Below are 24,123 nucleotides of genomic sequence, written 5' to 3'. Positions count from 1 at the left end.
AGTTATGCGTCACCAATAACTTGGTTGTTGGCAGCACCTTGTTTCCACACCGTGACATCCACAAACTGACTTGGTACTCGCCCAACAACAGAGACAAGAATCAGATTGATCACCTGCTTATAAATGGAATGTGGAGAAGATAACTGCTGGATGTGAGAGTAAAGCGAGGGGCTGATGTTGGAAAGGATCATCAACTCGTAACAGCAATGGTTAGACTAAAGCTTCGGAAAGCCCAGAACAAGACACACGTACAACGGAAATTCGACCCTCAGAAGCTGAATGACCCTCGCTTAAAACACTGTTTTGTTACACAAGTAAGGAACAGGATCCAAGCGCTACAGGATTTAAATACGGAAATAAATCCAGCTAACATCAATGAAGCCTTCAATAACATCAAGACTGCTTACCAACAGAGTGCAGAGGAATATTTGGGATACAGAGAGAAGAAGATATCAAAAGAATGGATCAAGCCAAACACCTGGAAAGTAATAGATGAAAGACGCAAGCTGAAGAACCAAACACTCAGCTCTCAATCAGAAAGACTGCAGGAAAAATATAAGCAGAAATACAAGGAGACCAACAAAACAGTGAAGAGAATGGTACGTGCTGACCGCCGTGCTTTTGTTGAAGAACTCGCAAGAGGGGCTGAAATAGCTGCAGCCAGAGGAGAACAAAGCATGCTACACAGAATTTCCAAGCAGATCTGCGGCAAATACCATTCTACAGTCAGCCCACCAATCAGAGACAAAGAAGGAAAGCTTCTTACAACTGAAGCAGAACAAGATGCAAGATGGGCTGAACATTTTAAAGAAGTACTGAACAGAAAATCACCAGAGGAAAACGCTGATATTCCAGAAGGAGAGATAGACCTAGATATCAGCATCGAACTACCTACCAAAGAAGAAATTGTAGCAGCTATTAAGAAGCTGAAGAACAATAAAGCCCCAGGACTTGATAACTTAAATGCAGAATTATTCAAGACAGATCCAGAGACAGCAGCTGAAATATTGGAACCACTTTTTAGAACAATTTGGAGAGAAGCCTGTGTACCCGAGGAATGGACCAAAGGGGTGATTATCAAGATTCCAAAGAAGGGCAACCTAAGCGACTGTAATAACTGGCGCGGTATTACCCTTTTGTCAATCCCCAGCAAGATCATAAGCAGATTGTCTTCTGCAGTTGACTCAACATTGAGAAAGGAGCAGGCAGGATTTAGAAAAGGCAGGAGTTGTATAGAACAGATATTTGCTTTGCGGAACATCATCGAACAGAGTGCAGAATGGCAAAGACAACTCCATGTGAACTTTATAGATTTTGAGAAAGCATTTGATAGTGTACACAGAGATAGCTTGTGGCACATATTGAGGGCTTACGGAATCCCAAAACACCTGGTGAAGCTCATTAAAAGCTTCTACAAAAACTACAGCTGTTGTGTGGGTGGAAGCGACATTTGGTTTGAGGTAACGACCGGTGTCCGACAAGGCTGTGTGATGTCTGCATTACTCTTCAATCTTGTCATTGACTGGGTGATGCGACGCTCAACAGAGACAGGACATACCGGCATCAGATGGACGCTCTTCTACACACTTGAAGATTTGGACTTTGCGGATGATTTGGCACTAATCTCCCACACCCATCAACATATGCAGGACAAAACCAATAAGTTAAACCAGTACAGTTCCCAAGTTGGTTTAAAGATCAACCAAAAGAAATCAGAGGTGATGACTATAAACACCACTACACAAGCTCCCATCAAGATCAATAATGACGAGATAACTTTTACTGAAAGCTTTGTGTATCTTGGTAGCATCATCACACCAGATGGTGGTAGTAAGAAGGACATTCAGAACAGATTGAATAAAGCAAGAAGTGCCTTTATCAGCATGAGCAACATTTGGAGGTCCTCACAGTACAGCGTGAAAACTAAACTAAAACTCTACAACAGCTGCATTATACCAGTGCTCCTATATGGAGCAGAATGCTGGCGAATGACGCAACAAGACCTTACAAAGCTGTCCACATTCCACACCAAGAGCCTCAGGAAAATACTAAAGATTTTCTGGCCAAACAAAATTTCTAACGAAGACCTACTGTCCCGCTGTAATCAAGAGAACATGCCCACAATTATTATGAAAAGACGCTGGCAATGGATTGGGCATGTGCTTCGAAAAGAGGATGGTTCCATAATTAAAACAGCCCTACATTGGACACCAGATGGAAGGAGAAAAAGAGGAAGGCCAAAAGTCACCTGGCGACGAATGGTGGAACAAGAACTGAAAGACCACCACCACACTTGGGGAACGATAGGCACTCTGGCCCAAGACCGACAAAAGTGGAAAGATTTTGTTGCTGCCCTATGCGCCTTCGGCGTTAAGAGCAGTAAGTAAGTAAGTGTTACCGGTAAAGTTTGTTCTCATGATCAAACTCAAGAAACTCTAAGTACAGATGATTTGTTTAACGTTATATGTATTTTACTGTTGAATTTACTTGAAGCTTTCTTAGATTTTGAAACAAAGTAAACATGTCATGTGTGTTGCTAATGTTGGGGCATGTAATACGTTGTAATGAATAGTCGTTGTACCCTATTGTTATAATGTGTCTTTTTGACTGATTACATGTTTGTTTTATTTGTCTGTTTCCTAGAATCGCAGCCGGACACCCCCTTCTACACTGTAGGCACTAGTAGACGTGATGTAAAATGCCAAACATGCAACATCAGTGGGCACACAGTACAAGCAGTCAGACTGGCATATGAGGAACAAAGGTATATTTGAGGTATTTAGCTAGTGATACCACTAACAGTCTTTAATGTATAACTGATGATGACAAAGTTTTTTTTCCTCTGCACAATTTTAGGAACCCAGGCAGTAGCCTTGTTTCAATATGTTTCCATCACCATCATCAGTGGACACATTCCATAGCCTGATTCTCAGATTTGCAGCAAAAAAGTGTGGTTTTCCCATTTATTAGAGTGCTGTGAAGGTATTTAAGTAATTGTATTAAGTAAAGTATTATTTATATTTACAATAAATATATTGCTTGTTTCTCTTTTTACAGGTTGTACCTTGCAGCCATCCACTACAATGAAAATGCAGACTGGGTTACACTTTATTTTGATAGTCCACTTTAGACATTCTACTAACTATAAACAACTTTGCAACTACATGTCAACTAACTTTTAATAATTTGCAACTATACGTCAACTAACTGTCATTAGAGTATAAGTAGACTGTAAGGGTTGGGGTTAGGGAAGAGGTTTGGGTTAGTGGAATAAGTTGACATGCACCTGCAAAGATACTTATAGTCAGTTGAATATCTGTTGAGATATCATCACAATAAATTGTTAGTAGATATTAAGCAGACAGTCTACTAATTCTCTAAAGATTGGTAGTTGATAAGTAGTTGCAAAGTTACTTATAATTAGTAAAATGTCTAAAGTGGACTATCGAAATAAAGTGTTACCGCAGACTGTCAGTAAGCAGTAACATAAGCAGGAGAGGGAAAGTACAAGGTTATGTTCCCAAAGTCTAAAAGGGGGAAATACATTGCAAGGCAAGTAAAAACACAAGCAACATACTGTAAGCAGTAATATTTTTATTTAAAATATATTCATAAATTCAAAAATACTTAAAAAAAACTTAATGTATGAAGCAGGGAAAAAATGACCAAAACAAAAGATTTATTGACTGCAATATTTTGTTTGATGAGGTATTTGAGGACCCAGTTCCACTTTTTGAAAAGCTGAAGGAAATCCCGATTCCAATGAAGCTGGCATCACAGTTTGAGAGACCTTGAAAGGAGGACGTGATTGCATGCCATCTCATGCGCTTCAGTGTAGGGGTCGTCGGAAGCCAACATACTGACCAGTCTGATCAGGAAACTCCAAGCGTATCTGGAGAACAACACACGACAGGATCCTATAGTGCAGTGTTTCTCAACCCTGGTCCTCAAGGACCCCCTTCCAGAAAGTTTTAGATGTCTCCCAATTTAAAACACCTGAACTAACTCATCAGCCCCCCTCCAAAATGTATCCCTAACAAGCTAATAATTAAAATCAGGTGTGTTAATTAAGGAGACATCTAAAACATTCTGGAAGGGGGTGCTTGAGGACCAGGGTTAAGAAACACTGCTATAGTGTCATCTTAGATAGCACCAGCTGACAAAGCTTCGATATGCCATTTATCTGTATAGATATCTGTAAGAAGTGAATTGAACAATTTTTAAGAAAACACAATATGGTTACTAAAGTATGTTTATTTGTATATTGTTCAACATTTAAATATATATTTGTAATAAAGAAAATATAGCACTCAGTCAAAAGTTTTTTTAAGTTGCATCTTTTGGGTACTTTGTTATTATAATGCTACTTTAGTGTTATTAGTTTAAAAATGTAATAAAACATATAACAACTTACTCCTCTAGTGTCCTGTGCCGCCTCAAAGGCCCATAGTCTGTACAATTATATATATGTTTTGTGTGTAGGCATTCAGACAATGTGTGCAAAACCTGGATGATGAATCACCACGCAGGTAAGAGGCCCTGGAACCTGTTGCATTTTCCTTAAAACCTAATAAGTAATAACATAGCACTTATAAGTAAGCAGTCTTTCATAATAAAGTTTACTATAGTAAAATAATGTAAAACAAATGAAATAGTTTTATCATCATTTCAATGAACATTTTCTATGAGCTACATAGTGTTTCCATATAGTTTGCGGAGTAATGTAGTACATTATTATTACCTTTTGAATGTCTTTGCAACACATTTTCGTCTTCGTTCGAGTTGAAGTTAAAGACACCTAAATGCAATTGCGTTCATTGACGGACATTGTTTATACCGTAACGGCCGTCTGAACTCTCTAAAACGAGGTCAAACTTGTAAGGCAGTACGACACCATCGTTTGTAGAGAAACAGAACTGTTTCTTTACGTTTATGTCTGTGATTCTCACGGACCGGAAAACCTACGCCTAGTCAGGGGTTTAACCTTTCAAACACACGTGGAACCCAGTTGACCAATTACAGTTGAGTAGGTCATCTGACCAATCAGAGTTCACTAGACATTTTCCTGTTTTTTTTTCTTCTGTGGCCTCTGTGTTCTCGTTTATGTGGCTGTTGATTGAGCCCAAGTGCCTGCAGCTGAAGCTCCCTGTCAGAGGGGAAACTGCACACCTGTGTTAGAGGAGCTATCCTTGGTCCTGAACACCTCTGGGTGGCACTGATGGTACTCTCCATGGTGCTGAAGGTGACATGCTTCCTCATGGCCACCACAATATATGTGTATTGTTTTGTTCCCTGTTGTTTGGGAATTACTTCCCCTTTAATTCTGCCTCTTTAATTTATGCATTACAGTGATGCAATACAAGCGTACATTGTTGTTCTGCTACAAGCGTTCCAAATACAATAAAACGTGATCCAGTATTGTAAAAAATCAATCTGTGTGTATTCATCTGTCACACATTTATTTATTTTTTTGTGTTATTTAAGGTTTGATGATTCAAATGCCGTTAGGATCTGAAACCTTTGTACAGACACACTGACTGTCACATAATGATGAGCTTCTCACATTGAGATGTGTAGTGTTGGTTCCGGTTTGATGTGCAGTGAATAGTTTAAACCAAAAGGGCAAAACAATTAAATAAAGCTAGAATAACATACAGCATTAATACAGTTATAATGTTTGAATCCAAGAGATAACTGAGGTTATTTACAAATATAATAAGCTTATAGTGTTACAATATAATGGTGTTGTTGTCAATGCTTCGAATGGGTTCGGGTAAATATAGCTGTTTAAAAAATGTTTGCAGTCTGTACACTGAAAAAAATGGACTTGGTGGGTCTTTGAATTTAAATAAAATAAACATGTATATGCAACACAAAATATTTATATTCCTTGTGTAAACATAATTTAATTGATTAGGATGAAAATGTTTTGTTTGAATGTAAAATGAACACATTATTCTCACATTGATTAAAATTGATTGAATTGAATACTTAAAGCAATAAAATTGAGTTTGCACACAAAATGGCACCTCCTGAGCAGAAGGTGGCAGTAACGCTCAATAAAAAGGACGTCAATCGCCATAAAAGAAGAATAAACATCGTTTGTTTTGGGCGCCAAAATGAAGACTCAGCAGCAGTCAGTCAGAAGAACTCTCTCAGACGGACACCACGTTATTAAAGTAAGTTCTATTATTTATTTATGTTCACTTTATACGTGATACATCTTCACTAGATAGACAGTTTTTTTACAATATGTAGCCATTGCAATGACTTGTAGTAAAAATGAGTTTGGAGGATGTTGGTGGAGTAAGTGAACGTTACAGTCAGTCAGTCAGTAAGTGTAAGGCTCATAAAGAAAAACAGCGTTTTAAAAATGTCAGCTGTATAACGTTATTTCACGTTTGGTAGTTTTATCCGAGTTGAAAACTGACAGATTTGAGTTGACTTTTGAGGCACTTTTTACTCAGTTGTTCTATGGAAACGGTTCAGGACAAATAAAACGCTAACGGTTAACCAAACGTTATTCTGTCCAGAGTAACGTTATCCATGTAAGTAATTTACCAGATGATATCAATTGACTACATTAATAATGACATTGCGTATGAAACAAACTGTCTGCTTAATCAGATGAACAGACCCGCGTCAGTTATTCGTGACTTCACTAACGTACGCCACGAGCAACACTTGATTCTATTAGAAAAAGCTTTTTTAAATGTCTCGCGTGACTTCTGGTATATTAACTGAAAAAAAAAATGCTTTATAGTGCCACGCCTTAAAGCTGACGTTTTCAGAAGAGAACCTTGTTGTTTTAAGGTCTCATTTTGTCAAAATTTTGTATGACTGATATAACGTTAATACTTATTTCATTATTGCTCTTTATTACACGGCTCTCTGGAATGCTTGATTCTGATTGGTCAGTTGAGACATTTGCAGGTTCGTTCTTTTCAAATAATAACCGCTCCAAAATAATAACGCATAGCCGGACTACTTGTACCAGTAAAATCGCTCCGCGCCAATAAAGATCAATAAAGATTACTGTCTGTTTGGCGCCATCTTGTGACAAACACTCGACAACCACGACAAGACACAGAGAGCTTACTGACACTGAACTTGACAAAATAGAGCATGACAGCTACGAAGCCAACACACAAAAAAAATACAGAATGGGCATTAAAACTTCTCAAAGACTGGTTAAAGAGGAAAAAATGGAGACAGACAAGTATGAAGCAGAGGATTTTAATAAGGTATTACGATCATTTTATGCATCTGTGCAAAGTTTCGCGGAAGGATAAAAATGTTAATTTAAAACAAATATGCCAATAAAATGTTTCAAATTCATATTCATGTCCAGTTTTTTTTCTTATGTGGCAAGTAGCCGTGTAATAAGCGGGATAATGTAGAGGCAGCCGGTAGTTATTGGGAAATAAGCCCCTTCAGTGTGATACAAGACCCTCCGCTTCGCGTCGGGTCCTGATCACACTGTCGGGGCTTATTTCCCAATAACTACCGGCTGCCTCTACATTATCCCTTACGTGTATGTGTGACCTTCATCATTTGAGTTTATGTGTTGATTTCACCTCTGAATTTTTCCTCTTATAGGTCCATCATCCTTGCACACACTCAAAAGCATTGGTAAGTAATTCATATCACTGTTTTACTGCTGTTAGGAGCTAAATCTTATTTTTGTAACTAATATACAATTATTATTCTTTGACTCGCAGTACTCAAATATACAATGGTTGGTTAATTTGTTTTCAGATAAATGCTGAATTTAAAAGAATCACTACTGTCTTATGTTCCTGTGTCACCTGGACCTCCAATCCAAAAACCTGACGAAACTCTTCTATCAGAAAGGAGGACAGCTAGCAAAAAGACTTAGAACAATCAATGATCAAATGACAGAAGTAAGTAATATAGATTCATAGACATAAAAATGTGTAAACCTTGTTGGAAGTACAGAAAATGTAGTATGTTTTAGTTACATCTTTTGGCACAAGGGTCATTAAAACACCTGGGAAGATTTAAAGGGGTAGTTCACCCAAAAATAAAAATTCTCATCACTTATTCCCTATCATGTTGTTACAAACCTTTATAAATGTCTTTGTTCTGATGAACACTAAGGAAGATATTTTGAGGAATGTTTGTACCCAAACCAATCATAAGCCCCATTCACTTCCATAGTGAGGAAAAATACTATTGAAGTGAATGGGGCTCATGAACAGTTTGGTTGCAAACATTCCTCAAAATAAATGTCTTCCTTCGTGTTCATCAGAACAAAGACATTTATACAGGTCTGTAACAACATGAGAGTGAGAAAATGAGAGAATTCACTTTTGCTGTGATTGTCAGGTGTGGTAGCACACACTCGAAATGTGGCCTCTTTATTTAACTCATCTCAGTGTAGTGAACACACACACACACCTGGAGCAGTGGACAGTGCAGCTGCCTTGCTTTGTAACCCATATATTTGTAACCAATTGTAACATGCTGTGGCAATGCACATGGGTCTGTATACTTACATTTATATTTGTTTGCATTGTACTAATTTCAAATGACACTTTTATTGTAACAGTAACTTTTTTCTGTTTCTTTAACTACATTTGTCTGTTTTGTACAGGGCATGGATGAAGTCAGCATCAGCGAGGTCATTTGAAGACACCACTGTTGGGATTTGTGCTCTCAAACAACATCCTTCTTGTGATGAAGAAGAGGATCTTTGTATAGTCCTGGAAGGCATGAAGGTGTTGCAACATCGTGCCATGTTTTTTGATGTATGCCTTAAACCTGAGCTATCCTGATCTCCGCTTTATTTTTGAGGAAATCCAAAAGATTTTAATGGAACTGCATTGACCGTAACTTTAACGAACAGTTTCTTTCAGTGAAAGGATCAGAAAGACTGTGCTGCTCATTTTTGTTATCTGTTTTAAGTGTTTTCTCTTATTTAAACATTAACAGTTTGCTGCTCAGAGTTGATTTTGGAAATGGTTGTTGTATTTTGTTTTTGTTGAATCTTTGATTAACAGTTTATACAACTGCTGTAGCTCTGACTTTCTGAAGGATTGATATTTTACAGTTTGTAAATCAATTTTAAAAATAATAGTACTTACTGTTTTGCATGTCTCTTTGGAATGCAGTGTTTGTGCTTTAGCACTTCTAAATCTACTGTGATAGTAACTATTTTAAACATTTGGGTCAGTTTTACAGATGGGGCTTTTCCTAGTCCCAGACTTTTGCAATGCCTTAATTTGAAAACATATTGCACTGACATATCGTGACATATATGAGTGCCATTGTTTTGTCTCAAGATGTACTCCAGTGTTGTTTTTGTAAGGTAGGTTTGTTTGTAAACTTTTTTTGTAAAAAATATCCTAATATAACTAGGGCCTAGTCATGGATTAATCTACAACCTGTCTGGGAAATTGCCCCTTTGTATGAACTGCATGTGCTGATTGTTGTAATAGTTATTGACTGTTAATGAATTAATGTGTAATGATGTCATTGAATTGATGATCTGAAAGCAGTGGTTTGCCTCAATATCACTAAACATTTGTTCAAAACTCTTTGCTTTTTATGCCAATGCAAATGTATTTTGTATTTAAAAAAGAAATAAATAACATTTGGATAATTATGGGTGATTATTCTGGTGCCAGAGACATAATGAAATTGTTTTAGAGTTAAATAATCCCATAATATAAGCATTAAAAAAGCATGTTGGAATTACAGATGAAAATCTAGTCCCCTTACATAATAAAATTACTTAAACATTACAAAATAAATGTGTTATAGGAAAGAGAAATAGCACTTTGAGTCAACATATTTATATTAGACTACCTAAAACAATTAAAATGTTTTGGTCTGACACACAAAAATTAAATGAGGAAAATTATGTTGGTTTTACACAATCGGATTATGTGGGACCGATGTACACATTAAAATTACGTAAATTGAAAGGATTTTTTTTTTCAGTGTAGTGTGTACAGCATAACTGTCAACTTTCTGCTTATTTTGGCTTTTTTTCACCAATATATAATTTAAGATTGAATTTGACTATATTAAGTGTTATTGTTTTTTGCTTGTGAGTTGGTTCAGTTCACTGCCAAAGCAATCGGTTCAATGTGTTTGTCTTAAAGTCGTCATTTCAGTCGAAAAGCTATCATTTTATCTTCAGACAGCAACTGAAACTCTCGAAACTCTTGTATATTTAAATTATTATGAGGAACTGTACAAACAGTTTTGTAAAAATACCACTGAAATCTTTTTGTATAATATCACGTGATAATGAGCTTTACATATTCACCCCCAACGTTTCAGAGCTCAAACTTTTTAGAGCAGATGCTAACTTAAATAAACCTTTACTGGAATAAACTACAGCACAGTCTTATCATTGACTGTAAGAGATCAGAGATGTCTGAGATGATTTATGAGGATGTGATCAGAACTGAGAATCTGGAAACGGACAGAGGAGAGAGATGAGATGATGGTGGTCATCTATGAAAGTTTAAATAGTCCTGTAAGAAATGATGAAGTGATGATGAACACAGAGAGACAGCAAGAGCTTCAACATACAGGTACTCACATTCATTTATCAGTTGATTTATTGAAGTGAGAAAGAAAAGACAAATGTAATCTGATGTGTGTGATTTTCAGGAAGAGTCTCAGTGAAGAACAGAAGACACAGATCAGTTCAAGTGTGTTTGTGTTTACTGTCTGTTCTTCTCTTCACTGCTGTAATAGTCATCTGTGTCTATTTCACCATGGAGAGAAAACAACTACTAACACACAACTATAACTTGACTAAAGCAAATGAGAGATTACTTTCAAATCTGACTGAAGAAAGAGAGAAATTCAGAAAAAAGAGTGATGAACTTCAAGCGGTCAGACAAGGTAATCACGAGTTTCTTTAAGAAATTCTGAAATGTAAAGTTGTAACACCGTGCTTTTAATAGGTGTTTGTTCTCGTATCTTATATAATTGCCTACTTTTACACAGAATATCATTAAATCTTCAATTAAAATCTTTGAATTCATAAATGTTTTCCAATAAAAAACACAAAAAGCTTGCAGACTTGTACAAAGATTGGAGTGTTTAGGTTGCCATTTAGGACAGGGCCTAAAAATCCACAGAACATGAACATGTGACACACATCTTATCATGATACTGGACCTGCTTAAATTTGCAATCTTGTGAATACCTGCATCTTAATAGTATGAATGAATTTGGACGTTTTACATCCGCCATGTTTATATCACTTGACATACTGTACATTGGCATAACACCAAGTTCATCTTTAACTGGAATGATGTTAAACAAGTGCAGTTTAACCACAAGAAACAGCTGTTTAATATGTACTTGTATTTGAATAGAGCCGCATTACTGCTTTTCCAACGCCTGTCTTTTTCTCTGAGTTCTGTCGAGTATTTTCTGTTGTAGCTCCACCTGTCATGATTCTGCCAGTCTGTCATAAGGTGTGTTCAAGATCATCCGGCGCTGCGCAGACCGATCGGCGAGGTTTGCCACTTGCAGTCGAGGGAGGAGCTGGAGACGGAGCCGTGCTGCTTGCCGTAGTGACGTGTGTGCCGTGTTACTTTTTTTTATGGAGAATAAAGTGAATTAGATGGTGAATTTGATAAAAACAAACCTTTTAATAAAAGTTGCAACCAGAAACATTTTATATTGAATATTTTAATTGTATGCCCTAAAATAACAAATACCAACAGAGTTTAGTATTTTCATTTTTATTACACGACCCAATATAACATATCTATGCATATTAACGTGTTTTTCCTGTTATAAAACATGAATTTATAATGTTTATTAGTGGATCTGAAGGTTGGATTCATGGGTTGGATTAAACTGTCATCAGTGAGGCGACCAATCACGAAGAGCTGTGTCGTCATCAGAATTCTGTGCAGCCACTCTGGAGAGGCTGCACCGGCTGAGCTAGCCGGCTACTCCCAAAACGCTCTCGCGGTACTTTAAAACCATATGACACAGTCACGTGCCTTCAGCGACAGCTCAAGTCAGACAAAATTACTAACCGGCATGAACTGGTTCAAGTCAGCCGCCGATCAGTCTGCGCAACGCCCCATAAAGTCGAACACACCTCATACATTCACACACATTCATAGTTGTTCATAGTCATGTGGCCGGATCGTGGTGGTACCCACGTTTTGTGTTGTATCACATGGCCTTTTGTTTTGGTAGTGTGCTGCAGTGTCTTGTCTCTGCCCCGCCCCCTTGTTTCCTCATTAATTATTCATTATTGGTTAACTCCCCTCACCTGACCTTTCCCCTTCCCAGTGTGTTCTGTCTTGTGTTGAATCGTTTGTATGTTTGATTTGTTTAAAATGTTTAATTGTTGAAGAAAATAGTCACAGTCACAGTCATAGTCATAGTCATAGTCAAAGTCAAAGTCAAGTCTAGTTAGTCCTGTCTTGTAATTCTATGTGCTCCCATGTGGGCATTTTGTTTTATGTGTTAAATAAACCCCTTTTGAGTTCATCAAAACCCTTGCACTTGGGTCCCGTTCCTTGGAAATCATGATACCACCCTTCTCTTGGAACTCACCATTACAGGACTATTTGAGTTTCTTATAGACTTGTTGTTGATTGCTGCTGTGTGTTTTATCTTTATTTTTTTTGTGAATGTATATGATATTTTCTTATAATGTAGCACTTTAAGTAAAAGTACATTATAAATAAAAATCATTCTTTATTTTATTGATATTTTTTATAATATATATTATTATTTTTAAATGTAAATGTAACAAACATCCAGCCCTATTAACTAAATGATTGTATAATATTGCATCAAGCAGGAAAAATTAAATAAGTAAAAATACAGTCAAAATTATAAATAATAAGTCCCCAATAAAACAACAGTTACAACAGGTGTTGTTTTAACAGCTTGGCAGTCTAACAACTTTACATGGATTCACTACAACTTCAGTTTTTATTACATTTCATCTGATCAAAAGATCTGGAGTGACAGCAGACGAGACTGTGAAGAGAGAGGAGCAAATCTGCTGATTATAAACAATCAAGAGGAACAAGTTGAGTGATGAAGAATGCGATTGAATGTGTTTCTGTATGTAAACATTCATTTATATGTATTAGTCCGTAATTCATCATTATTGAATCATAACAGGAGTTTGTGCTGAAGGCTACAGCTGGTTATAATTATTGGATTGGTCTGAGTAAAGAGGGAGAGGTGTGGAAATGGGTTGATGGCACCACATTGACAATAAGGTGAGAGATCATTACATTTAACTGAAGAGCAGAAGGTTTTAAAGTTCTTAAACTGTTTTGTTTCATTGGTGTTTCAGTTTCTGGGTGAATGGATACCCCAGATCATCTTACAATCATTACTGTGCTGCAGCAGATGCATCAGGATGGACTGATTATCGGTGTAATTCAATATACAGATGGATCTGTGAGAAGAGAATCTTTGAACACCAGAACAAAAATCTGTTTAGTAATTTTGTTACACAATGAAAAACACAAATTTATTAAAGAGATTAAATTTTTGTTTTGTGTGTTATCTTTAAAGTTTCTGCTTTAAATTAAACAAAAAATGTGTAATTGTAGATATCTGATCTGATCTTTTTCCATCAGAAAACTGGATCTGCTTCATCTGCTACTCTATGTGTTAATTTTGTGTTTATTTTATGTTATGAAACTTTAAGGGGCAGTTTCCCAGACAGGGTTTAGATTAATCCAGGACCTGGCATTTTTACAAGCAAACCTTACATAAAAACAATAACTGTGTGCATCTTGAGACAAAACAACAGCACTGATATATGTAAAGATGTGTCAATGCAATGTGTTTTTAAATAAGGCAGCTCAAACATACATTTTAATCTGGGACTATGATGAGCCCTGTCTGGAAAACTGCCCCCAAGTGTTACCAATTGATTTAATATTTTAAATTGATCCAAATTTTAACAGTGTATGTGTACCTAAATGGTACATATTATGATGTTTTTAAAGGGAACCATTCCGTCTGTCTAGATTTGCTTCAGATGATTTTCTGCATATCTCATGGTAGCATGTCTGTTTATTTCCAATGTTTGAGAATGTGCGAGAAAAAATCCTTTATAGGAAACTTTGTCAAAATGTCAAAAGATTTTCTGATCATTTTACAGATCAAACACAAACCTTTACCTGCTTTATGAACCTATACATAAACATTCAGGGCACAAAGTTTACATATGTGTATAACAATTTAATATTTTAATATTAGCCACAATGTCCAATAAAAGTATACAGATAAAGCATTAGTGAAGCAATATTGCTTAATTATACTATGATATACAAATCTTGCTTGTTGGTTTATTCTTCACACCATTCCAGCATCTATGGCTTTATTCATGGCAAGAATTGGTTAATCCATACACACGTTAGGGGAGGGGCAATTTAGGATCTCCATTTCACCCAACCTGCATGTTTTTGGCCTAGAGGAAAAAAATCCATGCTGACACAGGGAGAACATGCACTCCACACAGAAAGGATACTTGACCTAGCCAGGGCTTGAATCAGGGACCTGTATTTAGGGGAAGGGAATTCCCTTCATCCAGTGCATCTACAACAGGCAGTGTACTGTATGAGGAAAGATTATCAGTGACTCCAGGCACAGACTGTACTCAGACAGATGGCACCAGCATCCGGTCCTGCACGAGTCAACTGAGAGAAAGCTTTTACCCTTAGACTGCTGAACACTCAGAAGTGATACAACTTTACACAGCAAATCCAAACTACATCTTATGTCTACATCTTAAGCTGCACTTTAACTCCATCACCACCACTATTTAAACCAAACTGGACTTAATGCAATTATCAACCCTACCATTACATACCTATTAAACCACTGCACTTCTGCAGCTATATTATGGGTATAATCAGTAAACTGTGAATATCTATTGTATATATACTGTATGTTCTTTGCATACTGTATACTGTGTGTGTAGGGTTATTCGAACATTGCGTAATCTTATTCTGCACAAGCTAAAGAGTTTTAGTCACCTCTGCACATGTGTGACAGTAAAAATGATTAGATTTTTATACTGTTTTGTGGCGACATTGTGGCTTGTATTAAAATATAACATCTGGATTCCAGATCATTTATAAATCTGGACAGTTGTGCACATGTATAGCTTAGTGGTAGAGCATTGCATCAGCAGTCAAAGCCAGGAAACACACATACTGATAAAAATGTATACCTTGTAATGCACTCTTTGGATAAAATGCATAAATGTAAAATGTGTGTTGTTTCACAGCTGTATAATGATGTTTGACCATGTAATGATGTTTTGGTTAAGGCTACAAATGAGGTTTGTTAAAAATAGCTGTTCAGGAAACATGTGCATTTGTTATTGTGTACAGTATGTGGTTTAGTTGCCACTTGTGTGCTTGTTTTGGCATCCTCAGGCAAACAGATAAGAGCTCTTTTAAAGATTCATGCTGACTATAATCACAGTTATTCATTCATGGTGTTGGCAGATTATTTGTGTTACTTTGGATTAATATTCTTCTGTGAGTTTTAACCACATGATTCCTATGGCAGCTGTGAGATCAAAGCCAAAACATACAAATATAAAACATAGGATTTTTGTATTTGATATTTAACACCACAAGACGATAAAGCTTAAAAAATGGACGGATGGGGAGATCATGGATGCAGATGAGATGTTTGGCTCATTATAGTTTTAAAGATGTTGTAAAGTTTTAAAACTAATATAAGTTGTTTTATTAATCAGTTTATTATATTGTAGTTAGTTTGTTTAAAATTCCTAATCTCACGAAAAAAACATCATGCTAAATAAATACAGCTGAGAAAACAACAACTGAGAGAATAGTATGGCTATAAGATAATGACCAGATTAACTATAGAAACAAGTGATGGAAACTTTACAAACTAATTGCAACAGGAAGTAACACATGATGCAAATACAGAAATAAAGGAACTAAATGCAAATGCAAAAAATTATAAACATTGTGACTAAACTGAAAGAGCAAAGAATATCTCGAGGGGTGAGAACCAAAAGGGGGTAAGTGACATTTTTGGTAAAATGGTTTATATATATATATATATATATATATATATCAAGTGAAATCAGATGAGCTCTTTTCTGCTGCCAAATTGAAATCTTAATCAATCTGGAGTTATAAAAGTTAAAAATTAGTACACAAAGTAAGATCAGACCATGGTATTTTTTTGTTCTGGTGGTCCTGTAAAGTTGATAAAATATCACTTACGCCCTTCTGGTTCTCACCTCTCGATCTGACAAATACAGTACCCTTTACTGCTTGTGTTTGTTCAGTTCACAAGTGATCGCTTTAGGGAGTGTTCTGCTATGTCTTGAAGATGCCTATTTTTTCATAATTTATTAATATTTATTTAAAAAAAATTGTGTTTAAGTATAAGGCCCTGCTATTTATAGCAGCGATTTGAATGTCACATGATGGTGAATGTCACACATTTACCACTGACGATATCAGGTTCAAAACTTGTTTACAGCAGTTGCTTTACTTCAACAGACACTGGAACAACCTACAGCATTGACACAGTGTTATTATGTTTGACAGTAAGAGGTCAGAGATGTCTGAGATTATTTATGATAATGTGATCACGACTCTGGAAATGGACAGAGGAGAGAGAGAAGAGATGATGGTGGACATCTATGAAAGTGCAGATGCTGTAAGAAATGATGAAGTGACAATAAACACAGAGATGATGAGTACAGAGAGACAGCAAGAGCTTCAATATACAGGTACTACTCACATTCATTTATCAGTTGATTTATTGAAGTGAGAAAGAAAAGACAAATGCAATCTGATGTGTGTGATTTTCAGGAAGAGTCTCAGTGAAGAACAGAAGACACAGATCAGTTCAAGTGTGTTTGTGTTTACTGTCTGTTCTTCTGTTCACTTCTGTAATAGTCATCTGTGTCTATTTCACCAATGAGAGAAAACAACTACTAACACACAACTATAACCACTTACAGGGTAACCATGCTTTGTTTTTTATTCTTTAAAGTTAGAAATAGATTAAAATAAATGGTTACATGTACAACTTTATTCTATAGTACCATGCAGTGAAAGTGTTTGTCCTGTATCTTGTTATTTAATATTTTGCATGATTGTTTTTCTGCACAACCTATCTTCAGTTTTAGTTAAATCACAAGGACATTAGCCGTGTTTGCACTATCGGGCTTTAAGCGGGCGTGCCAGTGCCTGCCGCGGTCTGTTTCGTTTGCATTGTCATAGCAGGCTTCTCAGGGCTAGGGGAGTGGTAAAGGTCAAAGGCGGAGTTTATCTGAGTCTCTGGCAAGATGCGCATTCATCTGTCTGCAGGTTAAACTGCAGATTTAAAACAAAAACAAAAATCGGGATCACCAGTAATTTACTGTTACAACGGAAGATGCCTGCTATGTTTTTACTTCGGACTGAAGAAAATTATCTGCATCTGTAAAATTATTGCTTGTGTGCAGCCAACATAAACTTCAAGAGTAACACAGTGAATGAAGCAAACATCTCTAACTTCACATCTTGGCTTTCACCGTGCAAACACCGTTATTTTCATTATGTTTGTTGTATGATGATGCGATCTAACTCCTGTCTCATGTCAGATTGAAGTGACTTCCTCACGGTAAATCAGGCGGAATTGTGTGATGTTAGATCCAGGTAGGGGTATTAAGGGCGGGGGTTTCTATAGCACTGCCACGCTATTGGCCTGACAATGCAAACGCGTCTTGGCTATGCAGGATATTGGCTCCATGAGGCCCGTTTGAAGCCCTGGCTCGCACAGGCCCAATAGTGCAAAAGTGGCTATTGAGTATTATATACGATTCATTAAAGAGCCACACAGATCCAAAATCGAAACTTACCTTTATTGCAGTGTGTCATGTAGCTGTCCATCAATGTAAACAACGTGTAAAGTAGTTGAACCAAAAAGTGCACGATTAATAAAGTTATTGGCTTCTAAAGTAGGGAGTCGACTCTGAATCGCTGAAACGAGTCGTTATAGGGAGTGAGTCTTCTTCCTGATTTTATCCACTTCACACGAACTTATCCACGTCACATGAGATACTAATCTCCGCCTACAGCCTTGCCCGGGAGAAACGAAAACTATGACCCGCCCACAGCTAGTTTGTGTGTGAGTGTAAACATCAGCTCACGCTGTGTTTTCAGCTTGTGTTGTTTTCACTACCAAAGGAGACTTTTTCAAGGAGGGATATACTAAACGTGTCTGGCTGTGAAGAATCAGTGGTTAAAATAAATTTTTATCGGAGGGATTTAGACATTTGGCAATGAAAGTGGTTCAGTACCCACTTTATTTGGAACAACATGCGTCTCCTAACCACAAACTGTAAGTATGATTATAGCTACATACTTGCTTAAAAGAGTGTTAAATGTCTATATTCGTTTTTATTGCTTGGATTAATGATGAATGATATCGTTGTTTAAACTCTAACTTATATACTGTCAGAGTCACGATAGCAAGCGGTTTTGCTATGACCCGGTTAGTTTACATAAATGCTTAAATGAGTGTAAAATTGTTAGTTTCAATCGTCGTTTGTATTGTTTGGATTAATGATGGATGATGTTGTGTGTTTAAACTGTTAATTTACTGTCAGAGAGTCACGTTAGCAAACGGCTAACGCATGCTCATTTACGGTTTTGCTATGACCCGGTTATTTTACATAAATGCTTAAATGAGTGTAAAATGTTAGTTTCAATCGTTGTTTTTATTGCTTGGATTAATGATGAATGATGTGTATTGATGTTGAAAATGTCTTCTCAGTAAATCATGTTAGCACGAGGTCAATACATGTTGCACTGTTGTTGGTCTGTGCCACCGACCTGTGGTCTGTGAGACTGATCTGTGATCTGTGAGTAGGCTACTGAAAGGTGGGGTTTAGGCAGACTGAGTCGTTGAACGGCTTTACACGAATCGTTTGGGGATCTCTGAGAAATGGGGTAATTTTAAATTTATATTTTGAGAAAATTACAGTGTTTTTTGACCTTGCATGCATTTAAACCTGTTGTCCGGGACTTATAAATAGTGATAGGATGCTTAAAATTGTCATCTTACTGGCTCTTTAAAAACTATTGAAAGATTCATCCTGTTGTGTGGTTTTTGGCTTTGAAGGGTCACTTATGATTCGTCTAATAAGCAATAGTAATAATGCTGTCTTAGTAAACATCACTAATGTCAATGTAGTTTGTTCTTCTGTTGACTGTTGTATTTGTGCTCTGTGTGCATTTGTATACTTAGAAAAACCGGTTAATACTCCAGATCAAAAATGTATCCAAATAAGCAGTGACTGACAAAGTTAATATCTAAACTGTTGTTTCAACAGATCGGTGCTCTGATAACTTAACATGGATTCACTACAATTTCAGTTGTTATTACCTTTCATCTGATTTTAAGAACTGGAGTGACAGCAGACGAGACTGTGAACAGAGAGGAGCAAATCTGCTGATTATAAACAACAAAGAGGAACAAGTAAGTGATGAAGTATGAGATTTAATCTGTTTGTGAATATTCATTTATATGAGTTTATATTATTATGTATAATTTATCACTGTCTGATTATGACAGGAGTTTTTAAAGGAGGCTACAGCTGGTTATTATCATTGGATTGGTCTGAGTAAAGAGGGAGGGGTGTGGAAATGGGTTGATGGCACCACATTGACACTAAGGTGAGAGATCATAAAATGTATCTAAAGGTGTCAATAATTTTACTCTTTTGCTTAATTGGTGTTTCAGTTTCTGGATAAAAGAATACACCGGATCTTACAATCATAGCTGTGCTGCAATAACTACACTAGGGTGGGCAAATCATACATGTCATAGGACACACAGATGGATCTGTGAGAAGAGAATTTTACAGTAAATAAACTCATGAAGTATTACACCAGCATCAGTTTTTTTTATTGTGTTTACTAATTTAATGTCGTTATCCAGTAAATTATTGTTAAGAATTATTCTGTAAAGTTAAATGTATATATTTATATCAGAGGTGTTTCCTTTGAGGAGGCAAGGGAGGCAGTGCCACCTCAAAAAAGTGAATGAGAAAATGATCGACTGTTCAGAAATAAAAGTAAAGAAATAAAGCATGATGTGAAATCAATTAAAGTGTATAACATTTTGTTGTTCAAAAGTAGGTCTGCAAAACAGCGACACCCCCGGTAGAGTTCAGCATCTCTTTTGCCTTCCCTGAGCCCATAACACTGTGGATGTCATATCAATCATTATGTTTATTTTGTCAGGCAGGGAGGGAGCAAATATGACATGAATGGTGAATACATTAGTTTTAAGGTAACAGGGTTCACTGCCCACTTTAATTCAAAAGACATGTACATAAATAAAACTTAATAGATTAAACATAACTGATCCCTAACATGAATATTCAACTTTGGAGTCTGCCGGATAAAACCTGCTTTGTCATCATTGGAAGTGTACGTTAATTATGTTGTTATCTGTCCTTGTTTGGTAGCCAGCATAGCTATATCACAGCAAGTACAGTAGACATCATAAATGAAAGGTTTAGCACAAGTTCTACCGGGAAGACTTAATGCTACGCAATTTATTACATTTTGGTTTGCCAATCATTATTTGATTCTTGGAGTATACAGTAATAGGAGTAGGGACCTGTTTTGCGTGTGCAGATACTGATGCTGACCTCCATCCTTCCCACAACCACCAGGTTGGCCCTTGTCCATGCATCTGGAGGAATCTACAACCCTCCGGCTTTGAGCTATGGGCAGGGTCTACGCCAAAAACTGTATCATCGCTGCATCCATTTGCTTACGAATTGTTAAAGAACATTACATTGGATCCTGAGTCTTTCTGCTAGAAATGTCATGAAATCTTAATCTTACAGGTTAAACATTCACAAAAATGAAATGACCCTCCATTGCAGGGGTGTCAAACTCAATTTCATCCCGGGCCACATCAGCATTACGGTTAATCTCAAAGGGCCGGTTGTATTTGAACGACTGTATGAATGTATCAACTCTTTTATTACTGTACATTGCATAATTTCTCTGCATTTGCTTACTATTGGTTTTGTTAATAACTCAATTAATACCTAGCTTTGAAAGTAGAAGCCCAGGCAAATAATGACAAAGTGTATAGAGTACAACTATTCTACAGATTATTTTAAAAATAATTGTGGTGACAAAAACACATGTTGTATGTGAGTACAGTACACTCAAAATGTTCTGTTATCCTTCATTGTGCAGGTCAGAAAATGAGAGGCATTTTAAGATACTAATAAAGAGTTTTACAAACTCCACCACAATATGAATTTTTTAGACACACATACTCTCACTTGTCATTTCTTGCCCTCTTTACAAAAAAGCTGTGATTTTTTTTTACCTGGCTTTAAGTGTCTGATTGACTGACGTCTCATGAGTTCAGTGTTGTAGGCTACAGATGAATAGTTTCAATTGTTTATTAAAAGTAATCAGTTCAGATGAGTCATTAGTTCGCGTATTTAGCGGGAATAGACGCGTTGTAAACTAATCTCAGCTGGACATCGCGAAACATTTCTGTACACGAGACGGAAAACATTTTCTTGCTGGATCCGCGTGAGCGCGTGCGCGACAGAGGGAGAGAAAGAACGAGGAGATACTGTCCGTTTCCAAATGCGGAGGTCGCATAGGCAGCGTCATCAAGCCTGGTTTATTTAAGTTAACTGACCATTACATTCGCAAGTCATACGCATATTACAACTATTTACTATAAACAAAGAATAATACTTAACTTTATAATTGTTAATATTCTGAAACAAGACAGTCTTGATGACGTATGCAGCCTGGAAATGCGACCTCCGGAGGCTGCAGCCTTCGCATTCAGACACGCCCACTCTAGTAGTGTGCGCGTGCGGGGCACTGCTCGTTCTTTCTCATGCAATCATAATCATCACTGTAATTACATTACAAAAAGACTTTGGCGGGACAAAAATTAGTTTTGATGGCTGCTAAAAAAATAAATGTAGGAAATAACCTGCAAAAAAAATTATAATAACAATAAAATAATCTTTAAACTCTCGCGGGCCACATAATTAACATAATTTGTAAACTCTCGCGGGCCAGATGAAATGAGGGGGCGGGCCGGATTTGGCCCGCGGGCCTTGAGTTTGACACCCCTGCTCCATTGAATCCATGGGTGATGGTCAGAAATGTTGGGGTTCGTGTTAGGAGCCAACTGCAATTGCACAGCTGGAAATAGACGAGTGCTGTTCTCATGTATTGTTCAGTATTTGCAAGTGGTTCACAGCAAGTGAGTTATGTTTGAAAAGAGTAAAATATCAGCAAGGCTATTTGTACAACACCAAACGAGGCAAAAATAGCTCTTTCTAAGTATGCTAATCCAACACCTTTTTCCACCTCTGACCCATCATGAGCAAGCCCAGCTTTACTGCAACCATTCTAAAAGCTGTACACAAGATGGACAAATCATAAAGCCAGCAGTCAGTGAAAATACAGCGGCCGCCAATCAGTGGCGGAGCCAGAGGGCTATTGCCACCCCAGACGAAGTCCTTGCCACCCCGCTGAAAACATTACACTGTTTGATTTTTACGAACAATTCTCAAATCTCCCAGCAGACGTGAATGCATCCTTCAGCACGCACAAGCGTGCTGTTGCTGCTATCTTTTCATTACGCTTGTTCGACTTCATGTGGCACCGCAAGAACCGACTCCCAGATGACGTCAAAGTTCCACGAGAGCGATTTAAAAGCAAACTCCTCCCTATGATTTTGCGAATCGCTCTCGCGGTACTTTGACGTATTCCAGCTGGCGATTCTTGCGGCGCCGCATGACGTCGAACAAGCCTATTGGTTAAGCTGACATGAGCTCCTTGGTGCTCCAAAACATAACGCGGCAGCACGCACAAGATCGATGAAGAGCGTATTGCTGGTATGTACGGCTTTTATTGGTATTAAATTAAATGAAGTACTGTTTTAACGGGAAGTAAGGAAGACATTGCACTGTAGCAGTGTTGTGCCTGAACGAGTTCATTGAACGAAAGTTCATGAACTAGTTCATATTTTGGGCGAACGTGAACTGAACGTACTGTATTACTGCCTGATGAACGCAAGATGAACTCGTTCATTCTGGGGCTTGTGAACGGCACGTTCTCTCACTTTAACGTCATTCAGTCGGGTGCCAGATTTCTATAGTCTTGCAGGCGAAAACCCGTCTAAAACACACTGTAAACAGGCCTTAATGTGTAGCGGAAAAAACACCCAATCTGGCAACACTGCCACCAGGCTGCATACGTCATCAGAACAACACTGACTGGACGCTGCTATCCAAATCCCTGCCGCGCCACTCGCATAGTTTAACATTAAATAACATCATATTTGTCCTAAATCGTTAACGATTAACAAAGGCTGCTTACGCATATTCTGGATCTTGAAATAGACTTTGACTAAGCTCACGCTGTTTAACGTGCACGTGCGGTGTGCAATACCTGCAAGTTGTCATACACGCAACGCCTCGCAGCGCTTCTCGCCCGGAAAACCCCTTGAAGCACCAGGCTAGCCTTTCAAGGTATGTGCAAGCAAATACAAAAAATAAAAGACAGTCAATGCTCGTAAACCCTGGTTGGATAAGGGTTTAAAGTTGGATATGAAGAAGAAATCTGATGCATTTAGCTTCAGTGTTAAAACTGATAAAATAATTACTGTCTGTGGTTCTATATGGGCTATAATGGCAATATTTAAAAAAAAATAATATGGGGAAAAGAACTATAAATTAGTTCATTTTTGGAACTGTGAACTAGTTCAAAATTTGGAAATATGAACTATGAACTGAACTAGTTCATTTTAAAATTTGTGAACTGTGAACTGAACTAGTTCATGTAGAAAGTGAACTTTCCCAACACTGCACTGTAGTGCTTAGCATTAATACTTCAATGAGCCTTACTAGTCTTGTGAAACTGACTAATACGGTCACGCCTGCGTGAAGATGCTTAAAACAATAAAAAACATGTCGTTAGCAAATGTTCAGCAACAATCACAGACATTAGGTAGGCTTATTCATATTGTCACGTGTAATGCAGCATATTGAACTTAATAAAACCACCGTGGATATAGTACAGGGATGTAAAC

General features: G+C 37.3%; 2 long non-coding RNA genes across 2 annotated transcripts; both read left to right on the top strand.

The window, feature by feature from the left end:
• The first annotated feature begins 5,814 nt into the window (after window positions 1–5,814).
• Window positions 5,815–8,762, top strand: LOC135779847 (uncharacterized). Its single transcript, XR_010544882.2, has 4 exons — window positions 5,815–6,179; window positions 7,600–7,632; window positions 7,759–7,904; window positions 8,618–8,762. It is a non-coding gene; the product is annotated as an uncharacterized lncRNA (long non-coding RNA).
• Window positions 8,763–10,650: 1,888 nt separating this feature from the next.
• LOC135779848 (uncharacterized) lies at window positions 10,651–13,247 on the top strand. The gene is made up of 3 exons (XR_010544883.1): window positions 10,651–10,884; window positions 12,906–13,051; window positions 13,147–13,247. It is a non-coding gene; the product is annotated as an uncharacterized lncRNA (long non-coding RNA).
• The last annotated feature ends 10,876 nt before the right edge of the window (window positions 13,248–24,123 follow it).

This window comes from Paramisgurnus dabryanus, chromosome 10, assembly GCF_030506205.2.
Source record: "Paramisgurnus dabryanus chromosome 10, PD_genome_1.1, whole genome shotgun sequence".
NCBI lineage: Eukaryota > Metazoa > Chordata > Actinopteri > Cypriniformes > Cobitidae > Paramisgurnus > Paramisgurnus dabryanus.
Note: the sequence above shows the minus strand (reverse complement) of the source record. Positions and strands in the feature narration are given on the sequence as shown.